The sequence below is a fragment of the Myodes glareolus genome, chromosome 6 (assembly GCF_982192425.1).
Source record: "Myodes glareolus chromosome 6, mMyoGla1.1, whole genome shotgun sequence".
NCBI classification, from domain to species: Eukaryota; Metazoa; Chordata; class Mammalia; order Rodentia; family Cricetidae; genus Myodes; species Myodes glareolus.
The window spans coordinates 20156825-20173867 of record NC_142031.1 but is presented as its reverse complement, the minus strand read 5'-3'; the positions used below and the strand labels follow the sequence as shown (position 1 = coordinate 20173867).

Sequence of the window (17043 nt, the reverse complement as noted above, 5' to 3'; positions counted from 1 at the left end):
CTTACTCTAGGATTTCTTGGCCTGACACACTTATAAATGGCTGCTAAGCTGCACTAGATGCAGACGTGGGATCTGGTTCCACAGCACAGCCTGCCACTGGAGACAAAGGAAAAACTCCCTTCAAAGGCTACATTTCAATAATTTTGTAGTTACCACTGTCTTTCACTTTAAAGATCTTTTTTGTTTTGGTTGGTTGGTTTTTCCCGAGACAAGGATTTTCTATGTTGCTCTGGCTATCCTGGAACTTGTTCTGTAGACCTGGCCGGTCTCAAACTTCCAGAGAAATCACAGGACCTGGCCTCTGACACTCAAGTGCTGGATTATAAGACATGTGCCACCAAGACCCAGCTCATCTTAAAATCATTAAAAACCGAGCTGAAGAGATGGTTCAGCGGTTAAGAACACTGTCTGCTCTCCCAAAGGTCCTGAGTTCAATCCCCAGCAACCACATGGTGGCTCGCAACCATCTATAAACAGATCTGGTGCCCTTTTCTGCCCTGCAGGTGTACATGCAGATAGAACACTGTGTCCATGATAAATAAATAAATCTTTAAAAAAAATCTCTAAGAGCCTATTTTCCTACCACAAACTAAGAATAATAATCTTCACTCTGTTTTGAAATTTCTGGAAAATTGCAATAATCTAAAGAGTTTTAAGAACAAAAGGTACAAATGTAATTTTTGTAAAACATAAAACACAGTGCTTTAAGAAAATGTTTGTTTCCACTTATTTATTTAGTATATATATATTTACATGTATGCACATGTGGAGGTCAGAGGTCAAGTTCTGCGAGATTTTCTCTTCTTCCAGTGTCAAATTCCACTACTCAAGCCTTTTCCCTCTGGACCATCTCACTGGCCTCCCACAGTGACTTTTTAGAAGTGAAATTCTATGAGAATTCTGTCAAAGCCAACTCAGCATTACTAACAACAAAAACAAAAAGTTACAAAAGTATGTTCCCTTTGTTTAAAGCAACACAAGAACCACTTCAGAAGTATACACTTATGTAAGATATGTATACTTTTGTGTGTCTATGTCATACTGTAGTGGGAAACTGCTAGCTTGGGTTGTTGGGGTTGAACTCAGGGCTTCTTGCATACTAGACTCTCTCACTGAGCCACATTTCTAGCCCTGGAAGTGTTTTCTTTATTTTTACTTACTTATTTTTAAGGCAGGAACTTACAACATAGCCCAGGATAGCCTGAAATTTAAAATATACAGCGAGCTGGCCTCACAGATCCCAATTGCCTCTGTCTCCAGAGAACTATGATTAGAAATGGTTTATTTTGAAAATACAAAACAACTTATAAAAATATTATATTTTGCCAGGCGGTGGTGGCACACGCCTTTAAATCCCAACACTCAGGAAGCAGAGGCAGGTGGATCTCTGTGAGTTCGAGGCCAGCCTGGTCTATAAGAGCTAGTTCTAGAACAGGCTCCAAAGCTACAGAGAAACCCTGTCTCAAAAAACAAACAAACAAACAAACAAACTATACATACACACACACACACACTATATTTCTTATAAGAAATAGAACTAGCCAAGTAGTGATGGCATAGGGCTTTAATCCCAGCACTCAGGAAGCAGAGGCAGGAGCATCTCTATGAGCTCAAGACCAGCCTGGTCTACAGAGCAAGTTCCAAAGATAGGCTTCAAAGCTACACACAGAACCTCTGTAACTATTGTCACTAGCTTCACTTGGAATTACTGTTTTCAAACTGCTCCAGTAAACTGAGTTAAGATCAGTGTTCCTGTCAGAGAAACACTGGACTTGAGAATCACAGCCTAATGACATAAGTTAATGTGCTAATAGCAATTCTCAGGAACCTCAAAAACTCATAATCCAAACATCTCAAATGCTGACAAAATAAACTATTAGCTAAAGGTCAGGCCGAGCTGTACAGCAAAACCTTGGCTCAAAAACAAGTCAAAACTTACCATGAGTTCATGGGCTCTCTACAGAAAACTTTAATTCTGAAATTAAATTTTTACTGAAATAGCTGGCAAAATGATTGACAATCTCTTACTGGATTTAAACCCCCCCCACACCATCCTGAAACAGGGTTTCTCTGCAGCTTTGGAGCCTGTCCTGGAACTGTAGACCAGGTTGGCCTGGAACTCACAGAGATCTGCCTGCGTCTGCCTCCCGAGTGTTGGGATTAAAGGTATGCACCACCACTGCCCGGCCTGCATTTAACATTTTACTGTGAGGATGAAATCCACTTAGCATCAAAAAACTCTAACCAAAAATTTCAAAATGTAAATAACTCACACTCCTCTTGTCTGGGATAATCGCACATCTTGCATTTGGTATAATTCTTTTCTATGAGTCTTTTTTCTACTTTTCATATATGTTGTTACATTTATAATGAAGGTGGGTTACACATATACAGTTTGCATATCAGATGTACCTTTGCCTACTCACAGACATCTTCCTTAAACTACTACACAGTGCTCCACTGTATGGGACTAGTGGTGGGTAAAGGTACTTTCCAGAACTCACACCATGAAAGGAGAGAACCAACTTTCAGGAGTTGTCCTCTGACCTCCACACACACACATCATAAGCACATTCCCTCACATAAACACATGATAAATAAATGAGAAAAAGTTCCACTGTATAATGTACTTACACAGCCTCCCTCCTTCTTTTTAGATAGGGTCTCTCTCTATATATATAAAATTCTGGCTGGCCTGGAACTCATCTTATAGACCAGGATGTCCTTGAACTCAAGAGATCAGCCTGCCTCTGCCTCCTGAGTACTGGGATTGACATGCACCATCATTTCTAGCTACTCTATTTTCTAAAATATGGCTCACTTGTTTTATCTGATTAATAGAAGGACGGATGCTGGGGATTTTAAGAGAACTATGTGAATTAGTAAACTGAACTAATCAATCAGCCAAGTGCTAGGAAAATTTATTAAGCAGATGTGACTATCTGTCATCATGGCACATCTAACTCCCTTGGTGAAGGTCACACTTCCCTAGGAAAAATGCACATATACCATTTACTGTATGAATTAAGAAGCTCTGATTGTTAAGAGGTTGATGTGATATCTTCAAATGTACTCATTAGAGTCTATTCAACTGCCAATAGCAATTGCCAATAACCTAAACTAGAAGCAAGCGACTAGAGAAAAAACTTGTCTTCAACCCTCAAAAATAACAGTTTATAACTCTCAAAAATAATTCCAGTGGGCTGGAGAGATGGTTCAACGGTTAAGAGCACTGGTTGCTCTTCCAGAAGTCCTGAGTTCAATTCTCAGAAACCATCTATAATGAGATTCAGTGCCCTTTTCTGTCCTGCAGGCATACATGCAGGCAGAACACTGTATACATAAGAAATAAATCTTCAAAAATAATAATTTCAGTAAGCAAGGATGAAAGAATGGTGGACAGTAATTCCCATATCATACTTGGACTTCCTTGTCTCAAAACTAAGCCTGTTCTATCCTATCAGGGATTCTGAAGGGATGAAGGGAACTCTTCCAAGAAATGGTAGTCTCATCAAGCCTGGGTCTGCCCTGTGGAACTGCCACTCTGGACAGATCAGCTCTATGGATCTTTGTCTAGATTCTAACCTGTTCCTCACTTGGTCATGACAACCTGTTAGTTACTCCACAGACACTTGGAAAGATTCAAAGGCTATGGAATCTCTGAAGCACTCGCCTAACTCATCATAGCTGGGACCGATCTACAGAGGCACTCCCACAGGTCCCCAGGCCAGGATGTAGGGCACCTAGGATGCAAATCTGCCAAGCTGAGGGCTGCTTTTACCTACTCTAACTTTTATCTGTTCCCCAATCCTACCCAAGAAAGCAGTCTCTTAAGTAGTTAATAATTAGTTAACTTCAAGAGGAAAGATTTACATTTTAATAAGGGAATCTCCAGACTGGCTGAAGGAATGAAGTGCAGATGACAGCAGCAGGCAAGGAAAAGAACCCCTCACCCCTCACAGTTCTCAAGTGCCAGCTTATACTTGGAAAGGATATTTTAAATATCTGAAAAGGTAGGGAGATTCAGAATCTAAATGTCTGCATTTCTCTGGTGATTGCCTTGAATCACACACCACAACGAAGACTCGAACTTGGCTGAAATCTAAAGGTCTCTAATGGTGCTATCAAAAACCTCAAGTTTTCATAAAGCCTGACTGAGCACAGGAGAGGCTTAAGGCATGGTGTAGTATGTTTTGACAAAATAAAGATCTGTGAGAAACAAGCTGATCTTCACCAAGAGGGGAGGGGGAACTCCAACCACTCTAGGAGTCATGCATAACCATGTGTCTCTGTAGGCTGCTGGCTGAACCCTAAGACCTGGGGTTAGGGCAGGACCCTTGGCTCTGCTCCTTTCCTCTGTGCTTCTAGACCAAACCCTGCTTCTAGTGGCAAAGGAAAGGGGTGTCTGAAAGCCATGTCTAAACTACACAGACTTGTAACTGAGGCAGGTTTCATTACTGATCTGTTCCCAGACACCTTTCTGTAATTGTACTGTAGGAACAGAGAATCCCAACCACTTTTCAAGGCCCAGTTATGAAAGGAACAAAAGTCAAACAAACGCCAGCACTATGTGCTCATAGTGCCTTCTGGTGGAGCCTTAAGGCCTCATGGTCAGTGGCAGTGCTCACTGCTTTGCACTGGACTCCTGCCATTCTGGTGTTGAATTTGCTTGTGGACACATGTCTTATTCTTTTTTTCCTTCTTTTTTTGTTTTGTTTTGTTTTTGTTTTTGTCTACATTCTTTGAAGCCTGAAACTATCCATACTAAAACATTCATGCCATTAATCCTCACACTGTGTTCCTCGGTGTCCCTACTCAGTACTTTGGAACAGTATTGTACCTCTGGAAGTAATACAACCACAACTGATGGCCAGATTTTCTTTTCTTTTCTATTTTTGTTTGTTTGTTTTTCGAGACATGGTTTTCCAGTACCTACAGAGTCAGGAATGGAACTCGCTCTGTAGACCAGGCTGGCCTCGAACTCAGAGAGATCCACCTGCCTCTGCCTCCTGAGTGTTGGGATTAAAGGCATGAGTCACCATCGCCTGGCAGTAGCCAGCTTTAGGAGACAAGGTAAATGTGTGTGCTTGTAAAGAAGGCAGGTGCACATGAAAAGAACCAATGAAGAACCTAATCCAGATAAGTACTAATGCTATCAGTCGTTCCTTGTGCACTTTAATTGAAGAAGGCAGGGTTTGTTGTAGGTAAAACAAAGAAGAAATCCAGACAATCCTCCATATCAGTTTCCACTCCCTTTCCAGAAACTCACACTGACAGCACAGGCAGCATGGGGTCGGTCAGGGTAAAGTATATACCATGCATGTGGTGGTCATGCCCCTCCTTATGTGAGGTCTACATTGACTTGGAAGCTGCTCTGATACAGTTTATCAACCACACTTTTGCAAATACCAAAGTGACGCTGCCTTGTACCTTACTGATGGACACCAATTGCTTACCAGGCACAAATGCCCAAAAATAAATAACTGATAATTAAGTGAAACTGTTACAAAGTATCTGCTCCATCAGTGCCAAACACAAACAGCAAACACATTAATTTCCCTTACAGAATAGAGCGGGCTATCACACGCTAAAATTTTGATGAGTAGTGGTTTTATTTATAACAAAATTAATGGGAAAAAATACACAGTCAGGTGTGGTGGCATGTCTTTAATCCCAGCACAAGGATCTCTGTGAGTTAAGAGGTCAGCCTGGTCTACAGAGTGAGTTCTAGAACAGCCAGAGCTATTACAGAAAAACCCTATATTGAAAAACCAAACTAACCAACCAAAAAAACAAGCAAGCAAGCAAACAAACAAACAAAAGAATAACAACAATAAAAAAAAACCACAAGTCCAAAAACCAGCATCTTAAAGGAATGTGATTAAACTTGATAGTTTTTATGAAAAATCTTTAAAATGAACTAGCAAGATGACTCAGTGGGCAAAGGTTCTTGCTGCCTAGCCTGATGACTTAAGTTTGATTCTTAGACCCCAGACAGTTCCAAGCAGAGAACCAATTCCTGCAAATACCGTGACCTCAACACATGCACGGGCAGAAGCAAAGGTCCTTTATAGTTCGTTATTTCATGTTTCTGACTTGGATCTGTTTGAACAGTAACTAGCAAGATGAAATGGCCTTGTGATGGGAAGAAAACAGCCATTCTTCCTTTATAAACGAAATCAGGGGCTGGAGCAGCAGCTCAGTAGGTAAGAGAATCTGCTGGTCTTGCAGAAGACCTAGGTTTGATTTTTGATTCCCAGCACCCACATGGCATCTCACAACCATATAGAAATGCAGTTCTGGAGAAGCTGATTTGTCATTTGAGGGCAGCAAGCACACATGTGGTGTCCAGACACACATGCTGGCAAAACACCCACACATATAAAATAAACTTGTTTTAATCCTAAGAGCCCCAGATGGCAAAGGAAAAGAAGAGTCTAAGGGGCTCCTAGATTTGTAAAAGACTAATATAAACTTACAATGATAGGCAAAGTACCTGAAAAGTCAATTTCTAACTGACAGCATGAGTAATATTTCAAGAATAAGGTTCCTCTTCAAGGTTACCACCCTTTAGAGAGTCCACTGCAGTCCCTAGGCTGAGCTCTGACACAATGGGGTGGAGGCTTTTCTGAACCAGCCAGCACTCCTTCTCAACTTCAGTGAGGCTGTTTCTATCTAGAGAGACTGCAGCTTCGGCAGAATAAACTCTCAGAACCTACCACTCCTGCACTTCTTATGTTAATACCTACCAGGTAGGTACAGGTTACTCCATTATTTATCTATCCAAAATCACTATCTTCCTGTTGGGATCATTAGATGTGGAGACATTATATACACTACATGCATAGACTCTAATACATTATATAGTACTCACGTCACGCAGTAACCCTACTTTAAGTATAAATCATGCTCTTACTACGACGATTATATTTGAGACTATAGTTTCAAAATTCTTTCAATGCTTAAAATAAGCACAACCTGTCTTGTGAATTAATATAAACAAGACTAACTACAGAAGCCTAAAATATTATGGACATAGCAGAAAATGAAAATAAGCCAGGTCTGCCAAAGTATACTTGCTCAGACAGAGTGCCAGACAAATATAAATTAAGTATGTTTCCAAAGACAAAAAACAAACCACTAAACTTTTAAAAATAGACTTATGAATCTACGGTTTATTTTTTTTTCCACTTAGTACTTTCCAAATAATCTAGTAGTCACTTTCTCTAACACATTTAATCTAATCTGGACAGCACCTCTAAGTGTCTGGCTTTCACAGTCCTCATTCTAAAATTTCACACTTTTATCTCTTAGCTGGGAAAGATTCCATTTGAAATGACCTAATGCACCCACCCCCAAGCAGAAAGGCCTATTATGGTGGGGTCAGCAGGCCAGCCTGCAGCAGCAATGGTATGTTACCTGCACATCTCTTCCAAGATCAGATTTTCTTTCACCCACTATTCCTGATACTCAAGCAAAATGTAGTCAAACACAAAGAGCATAAGCAAACAGAGGCTCTCCTTTCTGTGCTGGAGGTAATGCTCCCCATCTAAGGTGCTTCTGGGAGAGAAGGAAGAACAGAAATGTGGAATGTGAGTTCTTGGCAGGAGCCTAGTCCTGGGCTGACAGAGCCAGGCCCAGCAGGACAGAGAAGGAAGACAAGGTAGATTTCTCTCTGTTCTTGCTGAGGGGTGGCCTAAGCCAAAACCCCTTGGCCCTGGACATAACCAACTGACAGTTGGAGTGAATGGCCAGCAGGACAGTAAACTCCCAGAGGATTCTTCCCTGGTCTTCTCTCTGTAGCTTCCAGGTTCCTTTCCCTTCTTGCAAAGTCTGTAAAAAATGTAGGGACAGATGCCCAAATGTAAAACTTACTAGAATCCAACCAAAGGGCACGACAGTGGAAAGCTTTTCTTTTCTTTTTTTTGTTGTTTGTTTTTGTTTTCGAGACAGGGTTTCTTTGTGTATCTCTGGCTTTCCTGGAACTCACAGAGATTCGCCTATAACTGGAATTACAGACAGGTGTGAGCTGTCATGTGGGGGCTGGGAACTGAACCCGGGTCCTCTGGAAGAGCAGCCAGTGTTCTTAACTGCTGGGCTATTTATTTCTCTAGCACCTGAGTTATAGTCAGAAAGGAAAGCTAGCTTTTATTTTTTGGCATTTGACATTTTCATCCCTGTTTTTATTTAATTTTGTGTATGAGTGTTTTATCTGCATGTATGTATGTGTGCCACATCTGTGACTGGTGCTTATGGGAGTCAGAGGAACATGTAGGATCCTCTGGAACTGGAGTTACAGACGGTTATGAGCACTGAGAACCAAACCTGGGTCCCCTGCACGAGCTACAGGTGCTTCTAAATTCCGAGCTATCTCTCCAGCCCCAACCTTCTTCTTAAGAGAAACCTAAAGCCCTAAATTTAATAAATACGAGGTTCATGTAGACTACCAAGGACAACAACTGCAAGTTCATCCCAACTCCATGTTCGTGAAGCTCAATCACCAATAAGCTAGAACTGAACCAAGTCTCTTTACCAACTGTGTTGCCTGTGTGCTCTCAAAATGTGTCCTGCAACCTAATTCTTTCATCAAATCTGGTTCTTGACTTTGAGTGTAACTTACATACATACTCTTAGTGTAAATAAATGGAAACTTCTGGAAGTTGTTTCTTTTTTTTTTTTTTTTTTTTTTTGCAGAGCATCTATTGTTTAAAGACTTGGGGGGAAATTCTAAGACCTGTTTTCTCCATTATCCTTCACTGGATCTCAGGTCATCAAATAAACAGAATTAATCACAGGAACAAACTAAGTTTTAAATAATTACACTTTGCTGTACCTAAGAGAGCCCATCAATTTAGAAAGGAATAAAGGAAGACGTAGTCAGTGGGTTAGTGTTACCTGGATTTCTATCTTCCCTATTTCTAAAGGTTTTCTTCTTTCAAATCTTCAAACTCCCCCAGAATCTGCCCTCTCAGAAACACTCACATTCAGGACTGCAGCCTCTTAAGCAGAGACAGGAGTAAACAATGATGCCTTCCCCTCCACAGGTAAGACTCAGCCCTATCCCTGTTGTCTTCCAAGTTGAAAGAACTTAGGTTTGCTGTTGTCAAGCTAGGCCTGTTCCAGAAATAAGGGCAGTTCCTAAGCAGATGGCTCTAGGCTGTCGGCAGACCTCTCCCTAGAGCTGACTTTCAGGGCCCACATAAACTTAAGGGCACAAGCAATTGGCCCCTTTCTATTAACATTACTGTAAGTAACACCTTGTGGTTTTTTACAAGTAAGAATTTTGAAGACACCCAGAACAGGAAAGTAACAAATTCTGAAGTTTAAGCATACCTTCTATAGATTTTTAGCATTGAGATCAAAACTCTCACTCTGGTGCCAATCTCTGAGGCTATGGCAGTTGTATTTGAATTTTTAAAACATAAAACAAGATTAAGAAGAAAAATAGAGCAAGTTGACCAACATTTTTCAAGGATCCTAGAAGTCCAGAAACTTCAGGTTGGCCCTGGCAAGAGTCTTCATTTCTAGAGTTCATTTATTTGATAAGGAGAAGGTCAGGGAGGCCAGTATACGTGTTTCTCCTACCTTTTCTTTCTTTTTTAAAAAGACTTTTACTTATTTTTTACGTATAATGTTCTGCCTGCACTCCAGAAGAGGGCACCCAGATATTATAGACAGTTGTGAGCCACCATGTGGTTGCTGGGAATTGAACTCAGTACCTCTGGAAAAGTAGCTGGTGTTCTTAACCTCTGAGCCATCCTTCCAGCACCCCTCTAAGGTCTTTTCTGTAGGTAAAAAAAAAATAACCATTCTAAATTCCATATGGTTGTATTAAATGTTCTTCAATCAATCATAGCATCTGGACACTCTTTTTTTCTTTTCTTTTGTTTGCTTTTTGTTTTTTGAGACAGGGTTTCTCTGTGTAGCCCTGGCTGTCCTGGAACTTGCTCTGTAGATCAGGCTAGCCTCAAACTCACAGTGATCTGTTTGTCTCTGCCTCTCAAATGCTGGGATTAAAAGCATATGCCACTACTGCCCAGCAGGATACTTATTTCTTTTTCATTTTTTAATAAAGTATTTATTTCGTGTGCATTGGTATAATGATGTCAGATTCTCTTGAACTGGAGCCACAGACAGTTGCGAGCTGCCATGTGGGTGCTGGGAATTGAACCCAGGTCCTCTGGAGGAGTAGTCAGTGCTCTTAACCACTGAGCCAACTCACCAGCCCCAGATAGTTATTTCTTTTTTTTTTAAATATTTATTTATTTATTATGTATACAATATTGTTGTCTGTGTGTCTGCCTGCAGGCCAGAAGAGGGCATCAGATCTCATTTTAGATGGTTGTGAGCCACCATGTGGTTGCTGAGAATTGAACTCAGGACCTTTGGAAGAGCAGGCAGTGCTCTTAACTGCTGAGCCATCTCTCCAGCCCCAGATACTTATTTCTTAACGACTCTTTATACCATATATAATTCAACTACTTTACCAAATTTCTGTCATGTTAAAAAATATATTTTTTAAATGAGTCTACTAGCCAGGTAAGGTGGCCCTTACTTTAATACCAGTACTCTAGAAGCAGGGCAGATGGATCTGTGTTAGAGGCGGTCTGGTCTACAGGATGAGTTCCAGGACAGTCAGGACTATAGAGAAATTTTCTCTCAAAAAAACAAAACACAAAGTCTCCCGTTTTTGATGCATAATAGGCAGGGGGACAGAAATATACTGAAAAGAGATTTTTGTTTCAGGCTTTCTACCGAATGTGGAGCAATTACATTTTGTTTCAAGGTCTCCTTTAACCAGGGAACTAAAACAAGTAACAATCACCAACAAGAACCCTCAGTCTTGGGCTGTACTTGAAAAGAAACTCTGGGCCAAATGCAAATGAAACTGCTGACCTTCCAGGACAGCAGCAGTTCAGGTGTCACACCATGACCTGCTGGTCTCAGACAGGAACTCCTGACTACCACAGACCTACAACGGACTACTTTATTCACCAGGAAAATGAGGATGAGGATTAAGTGGAGAAAGTGATTTTGATTTAAGTGAAAAGCAGGAGAGCAAAAAAAAAAAAAAATTACGTATTCTAAAGGAGTGAGGAAAACAAGAACTTCAACTCTAACCTCCATTAAAACTTAAAATTTCTGGGGTTTACCAGGCAGTGGTGCGCACGCCTTTAAGTCTCTGTTCAGTTCACGGTCAGCCTGGTCTACAAAGCGAGGTCCAGGACAGGCCCCAAAGCTAAAGAGAAATCCTATCTCGAAAACAACAAAATAAATAAGTAAATAAATCTGGGATCAGGAATTAAGTTCACCAATAGCGTCCTTCCCTAGCATAAGCAAGGGCTTGTATCCAATCCCAGTACTAGGGATGAATGGGAGATGTGCTTTACAAAAACAAACAAACAAAAACGATTAAAGGAGGGCTGGAGAGATAGTTTAGCAGTTAAGAATGCCCGCTGCTCTTTCAAAGGACCCAGGTTTAGTCCCAAGGTCAGGCAGCTCACAACCACACCTATATATAACTCTAGTGCCAGGGGTTCCAAAACCCACACATGTGACATACATATACACATAAAGAAAAAAGAAAACAGAAAAACAAACCAAAAACTCCAAAGGAAAACAAAAAGGACTGTCAAAAGTCTAAAACAACAAACAGCGTGGTTGTGGATACCTTTAATACCAATACAGCAGAGGCAGAGAGGCAGAAGCAGAGGAGCAGAAGCAGAATGATCTCTGTGAGTTTGAGGCCAGTCTGATCTACAGAGGAACTTCCAGGGAAGCCAGGGCTACCCAGTGAGACCCTGTTTAAAAACAAACAAACACACAAACAAAACCACTGGGGCTGGAAAGATGGCACAGCAGTCAAAAGCACTGTGGCTACAGAAGACCTGGGTTCAATGTCCAGCATCTATACGGTAGCTTACAACTGTCTCCAACTCCAGTTCCAGATGATCCAATGCCCTTCTGTTCTGACCTCCTTGGCACCGGCCATGCATGCACTTGGTGCACAGGCATACACACAGGCAAAACATTCATACATATAAAAATAAAATAAACATATCTGAGAAAAAGGGAAGAGATGACTCATCAGTTATAGGCTGAGGCTCTTAGCAAACGAGGAGAGGGGGCGCTTCAGACAGAGAAAATATTCGCAAAAGAGGTTTAATAAAAACCTGCTATCCAGCCAGGAATGGCAGCATATCCCTACAATTTTAGTATTTTGAAGCTGAAGAGAATTTCATATTCAAAGGTGGCCTGAACTACAAAGTGAGATCCTGTCTCAAAGAAAAAAAGATCCAAACCAAAAAAAAAAAAAAAAAAAAAATTCTTAAACCCTAATAAGAAACAACCTGATTAAATAGTGGAACTAAAAAAGAAGATAGTATAAAGTGCAAATGAGTTATGAAAAAACACACTTCATTACATGGCCATCACCGTGGCTTCGATCCTATTGCAAAACCTGGAAGCAATAACTATGCTGCAGTAGACAAAGGACCACAGGAAACTATCCTACATCTACCCACACATAAGTCACCAAGACAGAAGGAATCTTAGATGCATTTTCTAAGTAAAACTTTATGATATAGCCAGTAAGAACACCAGAGAGTCACAGGACTTGGTGGCAAAGGAGGACTAAGTGGGAGTTTTAACACAAATTCCTTGTGTTAACGGTGGATACCTGTTAGAAACTTTTCTAAGTCCACCAGAAAAAAATGTGTATCAGCACTAAGAACTGGGGTAAGAGAGATGTGTCAATACGAGGTGAGCATGTGTTAGGAAATCTCTGTACCTCCTGCTCAATTTTTCTATGAATGAACTTAAAAAACTGATCTAAAAAAAATAAAGTCTTCTTAAAAACTTCACAAATACTGATCACCACTATCAATTAGAATTAGCTGATGAGAAGAAAAGAACAAAATTCTCAGGGACTTGTGTCATGGTAGTAGGGTAATTTCCTCTTTATTTTTATTTTCTTGGGGAGCAGGTTTTGAGACAGGGTCTCACTATATAGTTCTGAGTGTCCTGGAACTCACAGAGATCCACCTGTCAAGGCCTTCTGAGTGCTGGGATTAAAGGTGTGTGTCACTATGCCCAACTTCCTTATTAATTTTTTTTCCCCTCTCCTTCTCCTTCGAGTTTTTGAGACAGGGTTTCTTTGTGTAGCCCTGGCTGTCTTGGAACTTGCTCTTGTAGACCAGGACAGCCTTGAACTAGCAGAGATCTACTTTGTGTCTGCTTCCTAAGTGCTGGCTTCCTTTTTATTTTTAAAAAGATTTTTTGTTTAAATTTATAGAATGTGTCGGTTGGTCTGTTCACACACATATACACATGGTCATGTGGGTACCCACTGGATCTCAGGAGCTGGAGCTGCAGACAGCTGTAAGCTAACTGCTGTAAGAAACTGACTATGAACCTCTGGAACAATAGAAAGCTCTAACTGGTGAGCCAGTCGAGCCCAGCTCCTTTAACTAAGCCATTTCCACAGGAATTCCCTTGCAGCACTAGAAAGACTAACATGTCTTTAACCTGGATGCTGAGAAATAACAAACCTGCTGATTTATGATCTTCCTGTCCCACACAGACTGAGCTGAAACAGTTGGCCTTTCTGCTTTCTCGTTTGGCTCAGATTTTTGCTACATCAGGAATAAAAACATTTTTGGCTATTAATATTTTAAGTCTTTTTTTTTTAATCATATGTTTTGGATTCACAAAATCGCCAGGAGTGGTACAGACCTTTAATCACAGCACTCCTGAGGCAGAGGCAGGTGAGAACTGTGAGTTCAAGGCCAACGGGGTCTACCCAGCAAGTTCCAGGACAGCCAGGACTACACAGAGAAACCCTGTCTAAAACGCACACATGCACGCACGCACACACCATAAAACAATTCACAAAATCACATTGTTACATGGTCCTTTAGTAACATGTGTACTTCTCAAAACAAGAGGACTTTGGACTGACATTGGCAAGTCGGTAAGTTTTCTGGAAAGAGTCTACAGGCGACATTTAATATTACCAAATTCCCAGCCTTCTCTAAGTTCCCCTAGACTCCTTTACATAGCAAACTACCCAACATCTACCCTGCATCTCCTAACTAGCACAACACCTGCTTTCTACCCAGCATCGCCTGGGAGGACTCCTCATTCACTCAGTTCCTTGCTCTCATGTTATTCTCTTAGCCAACAAACCTCCATTCATCAAGAATCTTCTTTTTCTTTCTTTCTTTTTTTTTAAAAGATTTTATTTATTATGTACACAGTGTTCTGTCTGCATGTATGCCTACTTGCCAGAAGAGGGCACCAGATCTCATTATAGATGATTGTGAGCTACCATGTGGTTGTTGGGAATTGAACTCAGGACCTTAGGAAGAGCAATCAGTGCTCTTAACCTCTGAGCCATCTCTCCAGCTCCTTTTTCTTTCTTTCTTTTTTTAAAGATTTATTATATATAGTGTATATACATATAGTGTTGTGCCTGCATGTACGCCTGCAGGCCAAAAGAGGGCATCAGATCTCATTACAGATGGTTGTGAGCCACCATGTGGTTGTTGGGAATTGAACTCAGGTTCTCTGGAAGAGCAGCCTGTGCTCTTAACCTCTGAGTCATCTCTCTAACCCCCAAACCTTTTTACAAAGTAAAGACACAAAAAGTGAAATTCACAAGCTATTATAAAGAAAGAGCAAGCAAGTGCTGTACAAAGCAGTTCAACATACTTTTCTGAACAAAACCAAAAGGTAATTATTTGTGGTTTTGTAGCTATAGTCTCCATGGCAGCTACTAAACTCTGGCAAAACAGCAGCCACTGGTATAGTGTAAACAAGTGACTATGCTTCAACAAAATGTGTATGAACAAGGACAGCAATGTGGCACTGGAGAGGATTCAATGGGAAATGGTACGCTGTTCTTGTGCAGATCTCAGTCCCCAACATCCATGTTGGGGGCTCACAATAATTCTAACTTCAGTTCCAGAGAATCTAATGTTCTCTTCACACTTCCCTCAGCCCTGCATTCAAATGCAGGAAACCACATGCATGCACATACACATAATTACGAAATAAAAATATTCGTGGCATGGTAACACACAAATTTAATCTAAGAACTCAGGAAGAAGAGGCAGACTAATCTCTGTGAAATTGATGATATTGGGTCTATCTACACTGTAAGTTCTTAGCAAACCAGGAAGACAAAATGAGACCTTATCTCTAACAAATAAACAATATATAACATTTAAAAAAATAAAATCTTAAAAAACAAACAAGCAAACAGCAAAACTGGCACTGGGCAAGATCTGTCCTGTGTGTAACTGCCTACTAAGGAATACAGCATCCTAGGACACACTCAAAGAGCTTAGTAAAGCTTGAGATAAGACCTACTGGCATGTCAGCCCTGCACAGTGCTGCTATGTCGGATCTGAACAGCCATCCCCTTAAATTCTCTTTGAAAGTTGTTAACTACTAATTAACATCTCTAATAAATTATTAAATTCACTTCTCAAAAATAGTTTTCAACCATGGTCCTCAGATGTAACTGAAGATCATGTTACAATTAATTTATTATTATAAAAAGAGCTACAGGTCAGTTTATGTAATTCAATTTTATTTACTTTTTTTAAAAAAAAATATTTATTTATTTATTTATTTATTTATTATGTATACAATATTTTGTCTGTGTATATGTCTGCAGGCCAGAAGAGGGCACCAGACCCCATTACAGATGGTTGTGAGCCACCATGTGGTTGCCGGGAATTGAACTCAGGACCTTTGGAAGAGCAGGCAATGCTCTTAACCACTGAGCCATTTCTCCAGCCCATTACTTTTTTTTTTTTTTTTTTGGCTTTTCAAAACAGGGTTTCTCTGTAGTTTTGGAGCCTGTCCTAGAATTAGCTCTTGTAGACCAGGCTGGTCTTAAACTCACAGAGATCCACCTGCTTCTGTCTCCGAAATACTGGGATTAAAGGCGTGCCAAAGCACTGCCTGGCTCAATTTCAATTTTTTCCCCAAATATTTGAAAATGGGTAGAAAGTGTCCCTGTGGAGTTATACCCAGCTTAGAACTATGCAAACCATGGCATGCCTGAAGAAGGCCTTTCTCCTCTGGGCATCTGGAAGCAGGCTCTCTGCTGACTGCTCACTCTGCAAGATGGGGGAAGGATGCAGATGCCTGGCCAGCATCAGCAATGGCAAGCTTCCAAAGCAGCACCGAGGCCTGCTACAAGGGTGAGAGGTAGAGTATGGAACCCATGTCCATTTTTCTTAGCTGGCTATTACTCAAAAATTAAAACTAATCAACATTTTGGTTACATTATTTACAATGCTGGAAACTCTTCCTCAAAGAATAAATTGTCCTTGGGCCTTCAAATAAACCAAAAAATGGGCAGTGGTGGCACACACCTTTAATCCCAGCATACCTGATGAGATCTCTGAGTTCAAGGATAGTCTAGTCTATAGAGTAAGTTCCATGACAGCCTGGGCTACAGAGAGAAACCCTGTCTCAAAAAACAAAACAAAAAGAAAACAAACAAACAAAAACCCTCCAGAGTTCGGCTCTCAGCTTCAGGACGGAAGACCAGGGGGGTAAAAGCCACACCTGTTTGCCCATTAGATCAGTGTCAAAATTAAGGCTGAGAAAAGGAATGTTTCCATATGGAATTTTTAGCAAGAGAGGTTTCTCTCCCTGCTCCCCCCCCCATGTATTTTGTATGTGCATGTGTCCTGTGCATGTGGAGGTCAAAGGACATATATCAGCACCAGTTCTCTCTGTCCACCATGTGGTCCTGGGATCATCAGGCTTGGCAGCAAGCACCTTTACACAATGAGCCACCTTGTCAGCCCAAGAGATTATACTTTTCAAGTCTGAGTATCTCAGACTTATCTATGGATAATTTAAATTCTAATTGGTGAAAAAGAAACTAACAAATAAAACAACCTCAGGGTAATAACAACTTTCTCATTCCTTCTCCCCATCTGTCAGTTTGATCACAGAAGATTTGCACCAACTGTACACAAATTTTTCTCTTTTTGCTAAAAGGAACTTTAGATATGTAAA

At 40.7% G+C, this 17043-nt stretch overlaps 1 protein-coding gene across 1 annotated transcript in view; it reads right to left on the bottom strand.

Moving 5' to 3' along the window:
- The window catches only part of Maco1 (macoilin 1), a 62158-nt gene that overhangs the window by 15107 nt on the left and 30008 nt on the right, over positions 1-17043 (bottom strand). The gene's annotated exons all lie outside the window — the stretch shown is intronic.